We start from the raw sequence: 17,653 nt of genomic DNA on the forward strand, positions 1-17,653 counted from the left end.
CGGTTCAGATGGAGACCATCCCAACGGTATAGGTCCCCCCTGTCCCTAAACTGATGCCAGTGTCCCATGAAAAGGAACCCCTCTTTCCCACACCACTCTTTCAGCCACGTGTTAACTTCCCTTATTCTTGCCTCCCTATGCCAATTTGCACGTGGCTCGGGCAGTAATCCGGAGATTATGACCCTTGAGGACATGTTTTTTTAATTTGAATCCTAGCTCTTTGTAATCTCTAAACAGGTCCTCTTTTCTAGACTTGCCTATGTTGTTGGTACCGACATGGACCACCACAACTGGATCCTCCCCCTCCCTCTCCAGTATCCTTTCAAGCCGGTCAGAGATGTCCTGCACCCTAGCACCGGGCAGGCAACATACCATGCGGGACTCTTTATCCTGCTCATAAAGGATACTATCTATCCCCCTGATAATAGAATCCCCTACAACTTGCCTATTTACTCCCTCCCCTTGAATGGCCTGCTGAACCATGGTGCCTTGGTCAGCTGACTCATCCTTCCTGCAGCCCTGTTCCCCATCCACACAGGGAGTAAGTGCCCCATACCTGTTGGACAGGGTCAAGGGCTGAGGCTCCTGAGTTCCTGACTGCTGGTTCCCTTTATCTGCCTGACTTGCAGTCACACCCTGCTGTCCCTGGCCACTGGCAGGATTTAAACTACTTACTCTGACACGTGTGACTGCCTCCTGAAACACAGTGTCCATGTAAGTCTCTCCCTCCCGGATGTGCCTCAGTGTTTGAAGCTCAGACTCAGCAGCGCTCCAAAAGCTAGTGACATCGAAACAAACCTGTTGGACTTTAACCTGGTGTTGTAAGACTTCTTACTGTGCTCACCCCAGTCCAACGCCGGCATCTCCACATCCTTGTTACTAATGACAGTGAATACACTTTGAAAATAACAATGTTAAAACTAAATGTGATTACACATGCGTACTTACAGCTTCTTACATTACAACAGTGAATATGTTTCAAAAGTACTCCATTGGCTTTAAAAGACTTCAGAAGGTCCAGTGGCAGTGCAAGGTTTTATAGAAATGTACATTTGTTCTAATAGTCCGCAAACTAGGATATGGCCCTGTCTCTGGATCTGTAAAGACTTAATTACCTGCAAATGCAAGCACCCCTGCCTCTGGAAAGACTTAATTAGTTGCAAATGCTCGCATTCAAAGCATGGTCTTGGATCTTTGTCTACATGTATGTTTCTAGAACCTACATCTTCATTCACCTGAGGAAGGAGCAGTGCTCCGAAAGCTAGTGATTTGAAACAAACCTGTTGGACTTTAACCTGGTGTTGTAAGATCTGCAGGATTCTGAAGGGTTTGCTCCAGTTCAGTGGGCGGGTCCGGAGGTCTGACCGAGAGCGGCTGGTCCTCCAACCAATCAGGGTGAATGGGAGGCGGAGCAAAGCCGGAGCTCTGGTTCACTACGCATGCGCTCCGACGCGTATTTCGTGCACACGGGCCTGTCTCGGGGAAAATCCCGAGCAGCATTCGCCGGTTCAACTGCCGTATCCGAGCTTCGTATTCGGGGCTGAGGGCCTACACGGAGTGTTTGTGAAGCCTCCCGACCCCCTCAACCGGCTCTGTCCATCCCTCATGACTCACCGAGCGAGATCTGACCAGGGAACAATTTCCATCCGACCGCCTGAATCCTCAGCTATCATCGGCACTGCGCATGCTCCAATTCGTGAGAGACCGGGGCTCAGCCCCGCCCCGCATTCACTCCGATTGGTTGGTGGAACAGCCGCTCCGCCCCTCGTCACGCCCCTTTCTTTCTATTGGATCAGAACTGCCGTCAATCATTCCCAGGGCATTGTGAGCTGGAGCATGCGCAGTGCTGATGCTGAACTCGGCCGGGAGGTTTCACTGAAACCCGGTGGAGGCTCCAAACCCCAATAAGAAGTTTCCGGGCCCGGGTTTGCATCGAGCGGCGGGACAGCTGCGGCCTGCTCCCGGTGACAGGCCTGAGTTAACGGCCGCCGTCTTTATAGAGGCTGCAAACCCACACGGGGCAAAACATCAGAGATAGAGTTTGTTGTGAAACCAATGGGATATTGTAAAACAGGAGGTCAGGGTTACAGTCAACAACAACAACTTCTATTTATATAACACCTTTAACATCATAAACCATCCCAGTCAACCTCACAGGAACATTATAAAACAAAGTGAGACACCCAGAAACAACAGGAGGTATTAGGACAGGTGACCAAAAACTTGGTCAAAGAGGTGAGTTTTAAAGAGAATCTTAAAGGAGGTAAGTGAGGTGGAGATGGGGAGGTTTAGGGAGGGAATTCAGTGCTTGGGGCCGAGGGAACTTAAAACCATGGTGGAGTAATTATAATCGGGGGTGTGCAAGAGTCCAGGATCAGAGCTGTGCAGATATCTCAGGGGGTTGTGGAGCTGGAGGAGATACAGACACAGGGAGAGATGAGACCATGGAGGGATTTGAAAACAAGGGTGAGAATTGACTGGGAGCGAATGCAAGTCTCGGAGCACAGGGATCATAGAGGAAAGGAACTGGCTGTGAATTAAGACATGGGTAGCAGACCTTTGGATGGCTTTAAGTTTACAGAGGTAGAATGTGGGAGAGCAGCCAGGTGTGTAATGGAATTGTCGAATCGGGAGGTGACGACGGTGTGGTATTATCAGGTATTGCAGTACCCGAGAGGCTGTAGACCATTGGGAAAACCTAGGAGTTTACCATTGGCTGTTTGGTATGTAGCCCCGCCCTGACAGGCGGGGTATAAGAACCGGTGCTGTCCCAGCAGCCCTCATTCTGTACCGAAGCTGCTGGGGAACAGATCTAGTCTATTAAAGCCTCCAGTTATGTTACTACCTCGTCTTTAATAGTAATTGATCGTGCATCAATTTGATGGACTACTCTTAAACTGAAAGGATGGATATCCGAATCAAGCCAGAGTGTCTACAACTCAGCCCCCACGCGGAGAACTCGGCGGCGATCTTTAAGCACTGGCCAGCGTGTTTTAAAGGCTACCTCGAGACGGCCGGAGGCACACCCTCAGGAGAACAGAAACTGCATCTCCTGCACTCCAGAGTAAGCCCTGGGATCTACACCCTCGTCGAGGAGGCGGAGGACTTTGATGCTGCGATCAAACTGTTAAAAGGACATTATATCCGCCCTGTAAATCAGGTCTACGCACGTCACCTGCTTGCAACTAGACTGCAAAGCCCCGGGGAATTGTTGGAGGAGTTCTACCGTGCGTTACTGGTGCTGGGCAGAAACTGGCTGCCCGCACGTTTCGGGGAGTGGCACACGGAACTCCTAATCTGGGATGCCTTCGTAGCCGGTATGAGCTCCTCAGAGATTTGCTAAAGACCCTTTGAAAAAGACACCGTGGGACTTAGAGAGGCACGGGCCCTGGCAGGGTCCATGGATGTTGCCTCCAGAAACGCGCAATTCTACGCCACCTGGGCTGGGTGGCATCCCGCAGCGGCAGCCTCACAAACCTTCCCCGTGTCCCCGCAGGCCTGCGCTGTAAGATGGCCCGCGAACTCTGTCGGGCCCCGCTGTTTCTTCTGCGGGCAGGCGAAGCACCCCCGCCACCGCTGCCCGGCCCGCACCTCCACCTGCAAAGGGTGCGGCAAAAAGGGCCATTTTGTGGGGGTCTGCCAGGCACGAGCCGTGGCCGCGGTCTCCAGCGACTCCGGACCGCCACGGCAACCTTATCTTCGTGCCCCAGGCGGCCAGCACTCACCGCCACCCCCCTATCCTAGGGCCACGGGCGCGGCCATCTTGCCTAGCGGACACCACGCTGGACGGATGGGCGCTGCCATTTTGTCCATCCCCGACCACCATGTGCAACCCATGGGAGACGCCATCTTGGATGGGGCCCCTGCACCCCTGCACGGCCGACTACACGCTGCCCGATCAAAAACCGCAACTACTTCATCTGGCCTCGGTGACTCTGGACGAAAATCGACCTCGGACACTCGCAACAGCAACGACGACGGTCTTCAGCAACGGCCACGAGACGTCCTGCCTGATCGCCTCTGGGAGCACGGAAAGCTTTATACACCCCAACACGGTTAGGCGCTGTTCACTTGTTACCCACCCTGTAAACCTAAGAATCTCCCTGGCGTCCGGGTCACACTCAGTGGAGATAAAGGGGTTCTGCCTAGCAAACCTCACTGTCCAAGGCAGGAAATTCAACAAGTTCCGGCTTTATGTCCTGCCGCACCTCTGCGCAGCTACACTCCTGGGGTTGGACTTCCAATGTAACTTGCAAAGCCTGACCTTGAAATTCGGCGGCCCTATACCCACCTTACTGTCTGCGGCCTCGCGACCCTTAAGGTCAACCCGCCTTCCCTGTTTGCGAACCTCACCCCAGATTGTAAACCCATCGCCACCAGGAGCAGACGGTATAGTGCCCAGAACCGGACCTTCATTAGGTCAGAGGTCCAAAGGCTACTGAGGGAAGGGGTCATTGAAGCTAGCAACAGTCCCTGGAGAGCTCAAGTAGTGGTGGTAAAGACCGGGGAGAAACATAGGATGGTCATTGACTACAGTCAGACCATCAACAAGTTCACGCAGCTGGATGCGTACCCTCTCCCCCGCATATCCGACCTGGTAAACAGGATCGTGCAATACAAGGTCTTCTCCACGGTGGATCTAAAGTCCGCCTACCATCAGCTACCCCTCCGTACTAGTGACCGCAAATACACTGCCTTCGAAGCAGATGGGCGGCTCAATCATTTTTTAAGGGTTCCCTTTGGTGTCACTAACAGAGTCTCGGTCTTCCAACGTGAGATGGACCGAATGGTTGACCGGTACGGCTTACGCGCAACGTTCCCGTATCTTGATAACGTAACGCAAAAATCCTAAACCTAACGAACAATAAGGATAAATGTGTATTTAGCACCAACCGTCTAGCCATTCTAGGCTACGTAGTGCGAAATGGAGTTATAGGCCCCGACCCTGAACGCATGCGCCCCCTTATGGAGTTCTCCCTCCCTCACTGCCCCAAGGCTCTGAAGAGCTGCATCGGGTTTTTCAGTTATTACGCCCAGTGGGTCCCTAACTACGCAGACAAAGCCCGACCCCATATCCAGTCCACAACCTTCCCCCTGTTGACGGAGGCCCGCCAGGCCTTCAGCCGCATCAAAGCAGACATTGCAAAGGCCACGATGCGCGCCATCGACGAGTCCCTCCCCTTCCAGGTTGAGAGCGATGCGTCCGACGTAGCTCTGGCCGCCACCCTTAACCAAGCGGGCAGACCCGTGGCCTTCTTTTCCCGTACCCTCCATGCTTCCGAAATTCGCCATTCCTCGGTCGAAAAAGAGGCACAAGCCATAGTAGCAGCTGTGCGACATTGGAGGCATTACCTGGCCAGCAGGAGATTCACTCTCCTCACTGACCAACGGTCGGTGGCGTTCACGTTCGATAATGCACAGCGGGCAAGATAAAAAAACGACAAGATCTTGCGGTGGAGGATAGAACTCTCCACCTACAACTACGAGATCTTGTATCGTCCCGGGAAGCTCCTGATGCCTGTCCCGTGGCACATGTGCCACCGCACAAGTGGACCGCCTCCGAGCCCTCCACGAGGACCTCTGCCACCTGGGGGTCACTCGTTTTTTCCACTTCATTAAGACCCGCAACCTGCCCTACTCCATCGAGGAGGTCAGGGCAGCCACCAGGGACTGCCAAATCTGTGCGGAGTGCAAACCGCAATTCTACCGGCCAGAGAGGGTGCACCTGATAAAGGCTTTCCCGTCCCTTTGAGCGCCTCAGCATGTACATCAAAGGCCCCCTCCCCTCCACCGACCGCAACACGTACTTCCTGAACGTGATTGACGAGTACTGCTGGTTCCCATTCGCCATCCCCTGCCCAGACATGACGGCAACCACCGTCACCAAGGCCCTCCAGGGTATCTTTACACTGTTCGGTTTCCCCGCGTACATACACAGCGATAGGGGGTCCTCCTTTATGAGCGACGAACTGCGTCAATTCCTGCTCAACAGGGGCATTGCCTCAAGCAGGACGACCAGTTACAACCCCCGGGGAAATGGGCAGGTAGAGGGAGAGAACGGAACGGTCTGGAAGACCGTCCTACTGGCCCTACGATCCAGGAATCTCCCAGTCTCCCGCTGGCAAGAAGTCCTCCCGGAGGCCCTCCATGCCATCCGGTCACTGCTCTGTACCACTACCAACCAGACACCTCATGAAGATCTCCTTGTCTTCCCCAGGAAGTCGTCCTCCGGGACCTTGCTCCCAACCTGGCTAGCAACACCCGGACCCATCCTGCTCCGGAAGCACGTGCGGGCGCACAAGTTGGACCCGTTGGTCGAGAGGGTCCACCTGCTGCATGCTACCCGCCAGTATGCCTACGTGGCGTTCCCTGATGGCCGGCAAGATACAGTCTCCCTTCGGGACCAGGCGCCCGCCGGAATCCCACGCGCACCCGAACCATTACCCACACCCCTCCCCCTCCACAGCATCTCACAGGGGGGGTCAGTACTCCCGCCGCTCCTGCCTAAGCCCTCCCACCCACCGACGCCCACTACAGGCACCCCCTCTCGTGTCAACCGTTTGCCCCACCAGCGCCGTCTAGGGGTGACAAAGGTGCCATGGAGGCCGAGGCCACGCTCCCGGAGTCGCAGACACCCGGACCCCCACCAGAATCACCACCGAGGCTCAGACGATCCAGGAGGCCACCTGACCGACTGACTGCTTCACTGTAACTAACTGAACACTGACTGTATATATCTTCCACGCTTGTAAATATTCTCGACAACCCTGTATGGACAGTACCTCCATATCTGATCATACCATGTTAAAGGCGACTGTTACCACTGGCCAGCACCCCGCCGGACTCTTTTTTTTAACCGGGGGTGAATGTGGTATTATCAGGTATTGCAGTACCCGAGAGGCTGTAGTCCATTGGGTAAACCAGGGAGTTTACTATTGGCTGTTTGGTATGTAGCTCTGCCCTGACAGGCGGGGTACAAGAACCGGTGCCATCCCAGCAGCCCTCATTCTGTATCAAAGCTGCTGGGGAACAGATCTAGTCTATTAAAGCCTTCAGTTATGTTACTACCTCGTCTTTAATAGTAATCGATCGTGCATCAGACGGTAAATTGCCTTCGTGTCTAAAAAGGTTGGGGGGGGGGGGGGGCGGTTACGGGGATAGGTGGTGGTGTGGGCTTAGTTAGGGTGCTGTTGCCAAAGGCCGGTGCAGACTCGATGGGCCGAATGGCCACCTTCTGCAGTGTAAATTCTATGAGGTCAGAAGCTCATATTGGATCAAGTGTGAAACCAAGTTTACAAACAGACTGGCGAAGTCTCAGACTGTTGCCAGGGAGAGGAATAGAGTCGGTATGTCAGGAATGGAGATTGGAGCAGGGACCGAACAGTGGATTCAATCTTCTCCATATTTGATTGAAGTTATTTAGTCAGCAGCAAGAGAACCAGAATGGACCCTAAGCCTGATATCCGTATAACTTAGTTTGAGAGGGAGAGGAAGAACAAAGGAAACCCTGGAAGATTTGGAGAAATGACCTTCACGATTGCTCATCAAATCTCCACACAGTCAGTTTGGGATATAAGGTTCACCTCTGTTATTCTAATTGGTCAGTCAGGATCATTCAGATTAATGTCTGTCACAAGTCATGAATGAAGTGACTTATGAAGCATATTCTTACCTCTAATTATATAACTTTGGTAAAAGGATACAGAAAAAATGATCGAATACTTTATTTGGATTTCAGCCCAGGGAGGAGGGAGAGTGTGTGGGACGGGGATTTACCACTTTGGGGACAGAAAAACCAAATATCAGATTAATATCCGACAGTGTCACTCAATTGAGCAGGACCTGAATATCCTCAGATGATAAATGTGGAATGAAAAATGTTTGTTCTGTTTGTGGGAAAATATTTCAAACATCAGTGTGACTGGAAAAGCACCGAGACACACACGCACCCGAATGAGTGTGTTCCAGTGAACTGACTGTGGAAAGAGCTTTAACCAGTTACAGCCTGATAAAACACCACACTATTCACTGAGGGGAGAAACCATACACGTGTTCTGTGTGAGGACCAAGCTTCACTTGATTGTCTAAAGAGGAAACGGACAAAGACACTGATTCCATGGAGATACCGTCAAAACAGTGGGGTATGATTTTCGCTTAGGGGGTTTCCAAAATGCGAGAGGTCCCGGCTTCATATCCCGGACGAGCTCTGCAAAGTGCTTGACTGGGGAGGTGATGGTGTAGTGGTATTGTCACTGGATGAGTAATCCTGAGACCCAGCACAATTCTCTGAGAATGCAGGTTCAAACCCCACCACGGCAGATGCTTCATCGTGGCTTGTATTTGAACTTGGATCCAATAAATCAGGGGCAGCACGATAGCACAGTTGCTTCACAGCTCCAGAGTCCCAGGTTCAATTCCCGGCTTGGGTCACGGTTTGTGCGGAGTCTGCACGTTCTCCCTGTGTCTGCGTAAGTTTACTCAGGGTGATCCAGTTTTCTTCCACAGTCCAAAGATGTGCAGGTTAGGTGGACAGGCCTTGCTCAATTGCCCTTTGTGTCCAAAAGGGCTAAGTGGGGTTACTGGGTTACAGGGATAGGGTTGAGGTGTGGGCTTGAGTAGGGTACTCTTTTCATGGGCACTCTTTTCATGGGCTAGTGCAGACTTGATGTCTTGAATGGCCTCCTTCTGCATTGTAGATTCTATGATTGTGGAAGTTGGAGGTTCAACAGTTCAGTGAGAATCTGGTCAAAGGAGTAAGTCTCACAGACAAGATGAGCTCTGAGAGAGCATGATGGGAGATAGCAGGAAAAGAGGGGAAAGATGTGAGTTCAGAATTTGGTAAAGAAAGGATTTTTGAGGCAGTTTTACTGAGTGGTTTCATGGAAGACGAGCAGCAGAATCAGCTGATCGGATTGTTTCAATGAGTGGGGTTTTTCAGCCCTGCCTGCTGGCTGGATCTTCCAGTCCCACAGATCTCTCTGTCTGCTGTTCTACGCTGTTCCAGTTCATTGGTTGTCTCATTGAGTGCGCTGTAGGCCTCTTGGGGTCTGTGGAAGAACTCCCGGAGCCTCATTCGCCTGATAAATTCCCTGGAGCAGAAAAACGACATCTTCTTCGCAGCCTTCAACATGTCATCGATGAAGACGAACATCTTGCCAAGGCCACCCCCACACCCCTATTACTTTCCTTCAAACAACTGCGCAACCTCAAACAGACCGTTGTTTGGAGCAAACTACCCAGCCTTCAGAAGAATAGCGACCACACCACACAACCCTGCCATGGCAACCTCTGCAAGACGTGCCAGATCACAACATGGGTACCACTATTACACGTGAGACCACCCACCAGGTACACGGTACATACTCGTGCAACTCACCCAACATTGTCTACATCATACGCTGCAGGAAAGGATGTCCTGAGGCATGGTACATTGGCGAGACCATGCAGACGCTGCGATAACGGATTAACAGACATTGCGCAACAATCACCAGGCAGGAATGTTCCCCTCTTGTCGGGGAACACTTCAGCAGTCAGTGGGCATTCAGCCTCTGATTTTCGGGTAAGCGTTCTCCAAGGCGGCCTTCAGGATGCGCGGCAGCGCAGAATTGCCGAGCAAAAACTGATAGCCAAGTTCTGCACACGTGAGTGCGGCCTGAACCGGGACCTTGGATTCATGTCGCATTACATTCACCTCACACACCCCCCCCCCCCCCCCCCCCACCAGCTAGCCTGGGCTTGCAAAGTCCTACCGAATGTCCTGGCTTGAGACAATTCACACCTCTTTAATCTGTGATAATCCCTCCCTCCAGTTCACCGTCTGGACCTGTAAAGACTTAATTATCTGCAAAGACTCCCATTCAAAGTACCATTTTGCATCATTGAATTTTTCTATATATGAGTTCATGTAACCCACCTCTTCATTCAGGAAGGAACTGCGCTCTGAAAGCTAAGGATTCAAAACAAACCTGTTGGCTTTTAACCTGGTGTTGTAAGATTTCTTACTGTGCCTACCCAAGTCCAACGCTGGCATCGCCACATCATAAATGAGCAGTTTCTAACCAGGCACCTTTCGCGTGTTAGCTGACTGTGATAACCACTACGCTACAGAAACAGCTGGCAGCACATTACCCAATGGCCCTGTGCAACATTCAACTGTAGAGTCTTGCTGCAGCTTTCAACGGTTCGGCTGGGAGGCCAGGTCACTGATTACATGAAGACAGCTGTTTCTTTAAAACAGATGTCTTAACTCAGAAGACCATAAGATATAGAACTTACATTGAACTTTAGCATTTGTTCAGCAAATATCTAACGGAACAATGTTCAATCATTAATGCATCATTCTTATCTTCCAAAAGAAAATTTCCACCAGCTTACTCAATATTTGTTTCATTATTCAATGTTGAACATCAGTATATTTATTTGTTACATGACTTCATTTTGAATTGAATAGCTCTCGAGTCTTCACCCTGAATAAACTCTGAAATATACACCATTGAATTGCAAACATGACTGACCAAGAAAAGAAAGTGTTTCACTGGGTAATACAGATCCCATGGTGCTTTGTTGAGATTGACCACAGACAGCTTTTAAACAGTGAAATATCATTACGTGGAAGTGAATTGAGAATTATATGTTGCTTATATTTGACCCCTCTGTGTTTTGGTGTGAAACATTCTGCAGCCTAAATCCCGTTCATGTATAAAAAAGGAGGGGTGACAGCAAATCCGCACTGAGTCTGGATTTCCTATTTCTCCAACATTAAGGCCGAATTATTCAAGGTATTTTAATTACATCTTTGACATTTCCTCGAATTCAGTTACAGTATTGTTTGTGTCTGTCTATATGAGCATACATTACCATTAGGTATGTTTCAGACGGTGATTAAAATATTAATCTGCATCCACAAAGTCATTAAATTCTTTTGTGAACTGAGCAAACTGCCAAGATCCGCACTTTGTTTTTTCATGTATGGAACGATCTGTCTGGACTGTACACAGAACAATACTTATCACTGTACCTCAGTACACGTGACAATAAACCGATCCAATCAAAGAGACAGTTTCGTAGTAGTCTTCAAATTGAAAAGAGCCTTCTTAAAAATTATTCATTCATGGGAGGTGGGCGTCACTGGCTGGGCCAGCATTTACTGCTCATTCCAATTGCCCTTGAACTGCGTGTCTTGTGAGGCTATTTCAGAGGGCACGTACAAATCAACCACAACATTGCTGTGGATCTGGAGTCACGTGTAGGCCAAGCCACGTAAGGCGAGCATATTTCCAACAGGACATTCGTGACTCAGACCGGTTATTACAACAATCATCAGACTTTTAATTTGAGTCTTTTGTTCAATTTCAATATCTTTCATAGGCAGATTCAATCCCAGATCCCCAGAGTATTAACCTGGGTCTCAGAATTACTAGCCCAGTAACAATACCATTACCCCACTGCCTAGCCCACATAGTCTTGGCAGAATATGATGTCTTGTAACATCTCAAAATTATAAAGGATTTTTTTTTTCAAACAAATTCTGATGGCACTGCAGTTTCTGGAAACATTTTTGTTGATAGTGTTATTTTTTAAAATAAAGATCTAGTCTTTGCAATATAATTACCACATACACCAATTCACTAATGATAACCAATGTTCACGACTGAATAATCTTTCATTTATTTGTTTTTTTTGCTATGAAATCAATACATAGTTAATATAGAAAAGGCACAGAAGGTGAAATGGCTGCAGGAAGCCACATGTTTAAGGTACAAAAGGGCTTCCTTGACCTTGTTATTAATGAGTGAATACACTATGAAAATAACAATTTTAAGACTAAATGTGATCACACATGCGCACTTACAGCTTCCTACATTACATCAGTGAATATGTTTCAAAGTACTCCATTGGTTTAAAACACTTTAGGAGGTCCAGTGGTCGTGAGAGGTTTTATAGAAATGTACATTTGTACTAATTGTTCGCAAACTAGGATATCTTACACTCGCTGTCCTCACCAGAATCATTGATGAAGATTGAGTCTTAATTTTGTGTAATAACCACATCATTGACACTCTGTAAACCTCCAGATACACCATATCCACAATTATTTGTTGTAAAACACACGGGTTGTTGTGATTTGGAATGCACTGTCTATAAATGGTGCTGGAATCTCATTGGACTGTAACTTCCAAAAGGGAATTTGATGCATTCTGAAAAAGAAAACAAAATAGTCAAACTATGGGATTAAATGGGTCGCTGTACAAAGAGCTGGCACGGGGAAAATGGGCCAAATAGACTCCTCTGTACTCTAGCAGCCTTATGTAGATGTAAAGCTAGTGGTAATGACCTGGAACCTAATGTTTATGAGGGGAGGCGATGCAGAGATGACGGAAGGATTTCAATCGGAAATTGGACGGGTACTGAGAGAAATAAACCTACAGGGATTTGGGGATAGAACGGGGCAATGGACAGACTGGCTTCCTCCACAGAGAGCCGACACCGTCTCAAAGGGCTGAATGGCCCCATTCCCCACCCTCCAGATGCAGTGATCTCAGGAGAGAAATTCAGCTGCTCCAGTCACTCCAACTCCCTCCTCTCTGGTGCCATTCTCGTAAATGTCCTCTACACACTCTCTAAGAACTTCACATCTTTCCTAAAGTGTGAGGCCCATATATAGGGTTCCATTCCAGAGGGATAGAATTGAAAAGCATGGAGGAAATGTCCAACTTGTTGAGAACCCGGGTTAGACAACACTGGGACCACTGTCAACATTGGTGATCTCCGTTTAGAAAAAGGAAATAGAGGCACTGGAGATGGTGCAAGAAAGATTAATAAAATACAGAACTGAGCGCATTTAACACTCAGGAAAGGCTGGGGCTGCTTTTTTTTTCCAAAAGCGAAGACTGATGGGTGACCTGATGGAAATCTTTAAGATTATGAAGGGATTCAATAATCCAATAGGAAGCTCAGTAGAAACCTCTTTACCCAGCGAGTGGTGAGAATGTGGAACTCACTCTCACAGCGAGTGGTTGAGGTGAACAGCATGAATCCATTGAACAGGAAGCTAGATACATATATGAGAGAGAAACAATAGAAGGAGATGCTGATGGGGGAGATGTAGAGGGGTGGGTGGACGATCATATGGAGCATAAATACCGACACAGACCATGGCAAATCTCAGCCAATATGGCAATTATTTATTTTAGAGTACCCAATTCATTTTTCCAATTTAGGGGCAATTTAGTGTGGCCAATTCACCTACCCTGCACATCTTTGGGTTGTAGGGGCGAAACTCACGCAAACACGGGAAGAATGTGCAAACTCCACACAGACAGTGATCCAGAGCCGGGATCGAACCTGGGATCTCAGCGCCATGAGGCTACCGTGCTACCACTGCGCCTCCGTGCTGCCCCCGGTATGGGAATTTAATCTGTGCTGTTGGTGTCACTCAGCACGAACCAGCCATCCAGCCAACTGAGCTGACCGATCCCCGTGTAAATCTGTAATAATTCCTTCAATATTGGTGATTGCCTGTCTCCCACCATACTATTTAATGTAGTTTCCCAGGGCACCTCAGACAACTTGCCCCTCATACCCTGATAGTTTTCTTCTGTGAGAAGCACCAAGATAAATTAAACAAAAGAACCATGTAACCACCATAGCCCATCTTCATGACAATGTGGCATGATTTTGAGGTTTCCAAACAGAAATGGTAATGAAACATTTTCTTTTTTTTTATTAAATATTTTATTGAAAATTTTTGGTCAACCAACACAGTACATTGTGCATCCTTTACACAATATTATAACAACACAAATAACAATGACCTATTTTATAAACAAAAAAAAAAAAGAATAAATAATAAATAACAAAAATGAAAACTAGCCCTAATTGGCAACTGCCTTGTCACAAGTAACACTCTCCAAAAATATAATTTAACAGTCCAATATATAATTATCTGTAGCAACGACCTATACATACTATACAGTATATATTAACAACCCTGAGAGTCCTTCTGGTTCCTCCTCCCCCCCCCCCCCCCCCCGATCCTGGGCTGCTGCTGCTGCCTTCTTTTTCCCATTCCATCTATCTTTCTGCGAGGTATTCGACGAACGGTTGCCACCGCCTGGTGAACCCTTGAGCCGACCCCCTTAGGACGAACTTAATCCGCTCTAGCTTTATAGACCCCGCCATGTCATTTATCCAGGTCTCCACCCCCGGGGGCTTGGCTTCTTTCCACATTAGCAATATCCTGCGCCGGGCTACTAGGGACGCAAAGGCCAAAACATCGGCCTCTCTCGCCTCCTGCACTCCCGGCTCTTGTGCAACCCCAAATATAGCCAACCCCCAGCTTGGTTCGACCCGGACTACTACTACTTTTGAAAGCACCTTTGTCACCCCCATCCAAAACCTCTGTAGTGCCGGGCATGACCAAAACATATGGGTATGATTCGCTGGGCTTCTCGAGCACCTCGCACACCTATCCTCCACCCCAAAAAATTTACTGAGCCGTGCTCCAGTCATATGTGCCCTGTGTAATACCTTAAACTGAATCAGGCTTAGCCTGGCACACGAGGACGACGAGTTTACCCTGCTTAGGGCATCTGCCCACAGCCCCTCCTCGATCTCCTCCCCCAGCTCTTCTTCCCATTTCCCTTTTAGTTCATCTACCTTCGTCCCTCATTTCCCTATATATATCTGACACCTTACCATCCCCCACCCATGTCTTTGAGATCACTCTGTCCTGCACCTCTTGTGTCGGGAGCTGCGGGAATTCCCTCACCTGTTGCCTCGCAAAAACCCTCAGTTGCATATACCTGAATGCATTCCCTTGGGGCAACCCATATTTCTCGGTCAGCGCTCCCAGACTCGCGAACTTCCCATCCACAAACAGATCTTTCAGTTGCGTTATTCCTGCTCTTTGCCACATTCCATATCCCCCATCCATTCCCCCCGGGGCAAACCTATGGTTGTTTCTTATCGGGGACCCCCCCAAGGCTCCAGTCTTTCCCCTATGCCGTCTCCACTGTCCCCAAATCTTCAGTGTAGCCACCACCACCGGGCTTGTGGTGTAGTTCCTCGGTGAGAACGGCAATGGAGCTGTCACCATAGCCTGTAGGCTAGTCCCCCTACAGGACGCCCTCTCTAATCTCTTCCACGCCGCTCCCTCCTCCTCTCTCATCCACTTACTCACCATTGAAATATTAGCGGCCCAATAATACTTACTTAGGCTCGGTAGTGCCAGCCCCCCCCTATCCCTGCTACGCTGTAAGAATCCCTTCCTCACTCTCGGGGTCTTCCCGGCCCACACAAAACCCATGATGCTCTTTTCAATCCTTTTAAAAAAAGCCTTCGTGATCACCACCGGGAGGCACTGAAACACAAAGAGGAATCTCGGGAGGACCACCATCTTAACCGCCTGCACCCTCCCTGCCATTGACAGGGATACCATATCCCATCTCTTGAAATCCTCCTCCATCTGTTTCACCAACCGCGTTAAATTTAACCTATGCAATGTGCCCCAATTCTTAGCTATCTGGATCCCCAGGTAACGAAAGTCCCTTGTTACCTTCCTCAACGGTAGGTCCTCTATTTCTCTACTCTGCTCCCCTGGATGCACCACAAACAACTCACTTTTCCCCATGTTCAATTTATACCCTGAAAAATCCCCAAACTCCCCAAGTATCCGCATTATTTCTGGCATCCCCTCCGCCGGGTCTGCCACGTATAGTAGCAAATCGTCCGCATACAAAGATACCCGGTGCTCTTCTCCTCCCCTAAGTACTCCCCTCCACTTCTTGGAACCCCTCAACGCTATCGCCAGGGGCTCAATCGCCAGTGCAAACAATAATGGGGACAGAGGGCATCCCTGCCTTGTCCCTCTATGGAGCCGAAAATATGCAGATCCCCGTCCATTCGTGACCACGCTCGCCACTGGGGCCCTATACAACAGCTGTACCCATCTAACATACCCTTCTCCAAAGCCAAATCTCCTCAACACCTCCCACAAATAATCCCACTCAACTCTATCAAATGCTTTCTCGGCATCCATCGCCACTACTATCTCCGTTTCTCCCTCTGGTGGGGCCATCATCATTACCCCGAACAACCTCCGTATATTCGTGTTCAGCTGTCTCCCCTTCACAAACCCAGTTTGGTCCTCGTGGACCACCCCCGGGACACATTCCTCTATTCTCATTGCCATTACCTTGGCCAGGACCTTGGCATCTACATTTAGGAGGGAAATACGTCTATAGGACCCGCATTGTAGCGGGTCCTTTTCCTTCTTTAAGAGAAGCGATATCGTTGCTTCAGACATAGTCGGGGGCAGTTGTCCCCTTTCCTTTGCCTCATTAAAGGTCCTCGTTAGTACCGGGGCGAGCAAGTCCACATATTTTCTATAGAATTCGACTGGGAATCCATCCGGTCCCGGGGCCTTTCCCGCCTGCATGCTCCTAATTCCTTTCACCACTTATTCTACCTCGATCTGTGCTCCCAGTCCCACTCTTTCCTGCTCTTCCACCTTGGGAAATTCCAGCCGATCCAAGAAGCCCATCATTCTCTCCCTCCCATCCGGTGGTTGAGCTTCATATAATTTTTTATAAAATGTCTTGAACACTCCATTCACTCTCTCCGCTCCCCGCTCCATCTCTCCTTCCTCATCCCTCACTCCCCCTATTTCCCTCGCTGCTCCCCTTTTCCTCAATTGGTGTGCCAGCAACCTGCTCGCCTTCTCCCCATATTCGTACTGTACACCCTGTGCCTTCCTCCATTGTGCCTCTGCAGTGCCTGTAGTCAGCAAGTCAAATTCTACATGTAGCCTTTGCCTTTCCCTGTACAGTCCCTCCTCCGGTGCTTCCGCATATTGTCTGTCCACCCTCAAAAGTTCTTGCAGCAACCGCTCCCGTTCCTTACTCTCCTGCTTCCCTTTATGTGCCCTTATTGATATCAGCTCCCCTCTAACCACCGCCTTCAACGCCTCCCAGACCACTCCCACCTGGACCTCCCCATTATCATTGAGTTCCAAGTACTTTTCAATGCACGCCCTCACCCTTAGACACACCCCCTCATCTGCCATTAGTCCCATGTCCATTCTCCAGGGTGGGCGCCCTCCTGTTTCATCCCCTATCTCCAAGTCCACCCAGTGTGGAGCGTGATCCGAAATGGCTATAGCCGTATACTCCGTTCCCCTCACCTTCGGGATCAATGCCCTACCCAGCACAAAAAAGTCTATTCGCGAGTAGACTTTATGGACATAGGAGAAAAACGAGAACTCCTTACTCCTAGGTCTGCTAGATCTCCACGGGTCTACACCTCCCATCTGCTCCATAAAATCTTTAAGTACCTTGGCTGCTGCCGGCCTCCTTCCAGTCCTGGACTTCGACCTATCCAGCCCTGGTCCCAACACCGTATTAAAATCTCCCCCCATTATCAGCTTTCCCATCTCTAGGTCCGGAATGCATCCTAGCATCCGCCTCATAAAATTGGCATCATCCCAGTTCGGGGCATATACGTTTACCAAAACCACCGTCTCCTCCCTGCAGTTTGCCACTCACCATCACGTATCTGCCCCCGTTATCCGCCACTATAGTCTTTGCCTCGAACATTACCCGCTTCCCCACTAATATAGCCACCCCCCTGTTTTTCGCATCTAGCCCCGAATGGA

At 49.5% G+C, this 17,653-nt stretch overlaps 1 protein-coding gene and 1 long non-coding RNA gene across 9 annotated transcripts in view; one reads left to right on the top strand and one right to left on the bottom strand.

The window, feature by feature from the left end:
* The window catches only part of LOC140419321 (uncharacterized), a 76,911-nt gene extending 75,242 nt beyond the window's left edge, over positions 1–1,669 (bottom strand). For 6 of the 8 annotated variants that reach the window (XR_011945699.1, XM_072503163.1, XM_072503162.1 and 3 more), the window contains exon 1: positions 1,281–1,669. The gene's annotated coding sequence lies outside the window, so the exon portion shown is untranslated. The remainder of the gene's footprint in view (positions 1–1,280) is intronic. The other 2 variants (XM_072503168.1, XM_072503173.1) reach the window with 2 other exon arrangements.
* Positions 1–17,653, top strand: part of LOC140419326 (uncharacterized) — a 304,049-nt gene that overhangs the window by 265,904 nt on the left and 20,492 nt on the right. The gene's annotated exons all lie outside the window — the stretch shown is intronic.

Source organism: Scyliorhinus torazame, chromosome 5, assembly GCF_047496885.1.
Source record: "Scyliorhinus torazame isolate Kashiwa2021f chromosome 5, sScyTor2.1, whole genome shotgun sequence".
In the NCBI taxonomy this organism is placed as follows: Eukaryota; Metazoa; Chordata; class Chondrichthyes; order Carcharhiniformes; family Scyliorhinidae; genus Scyliorhinus; species Scyliorhinus torazame.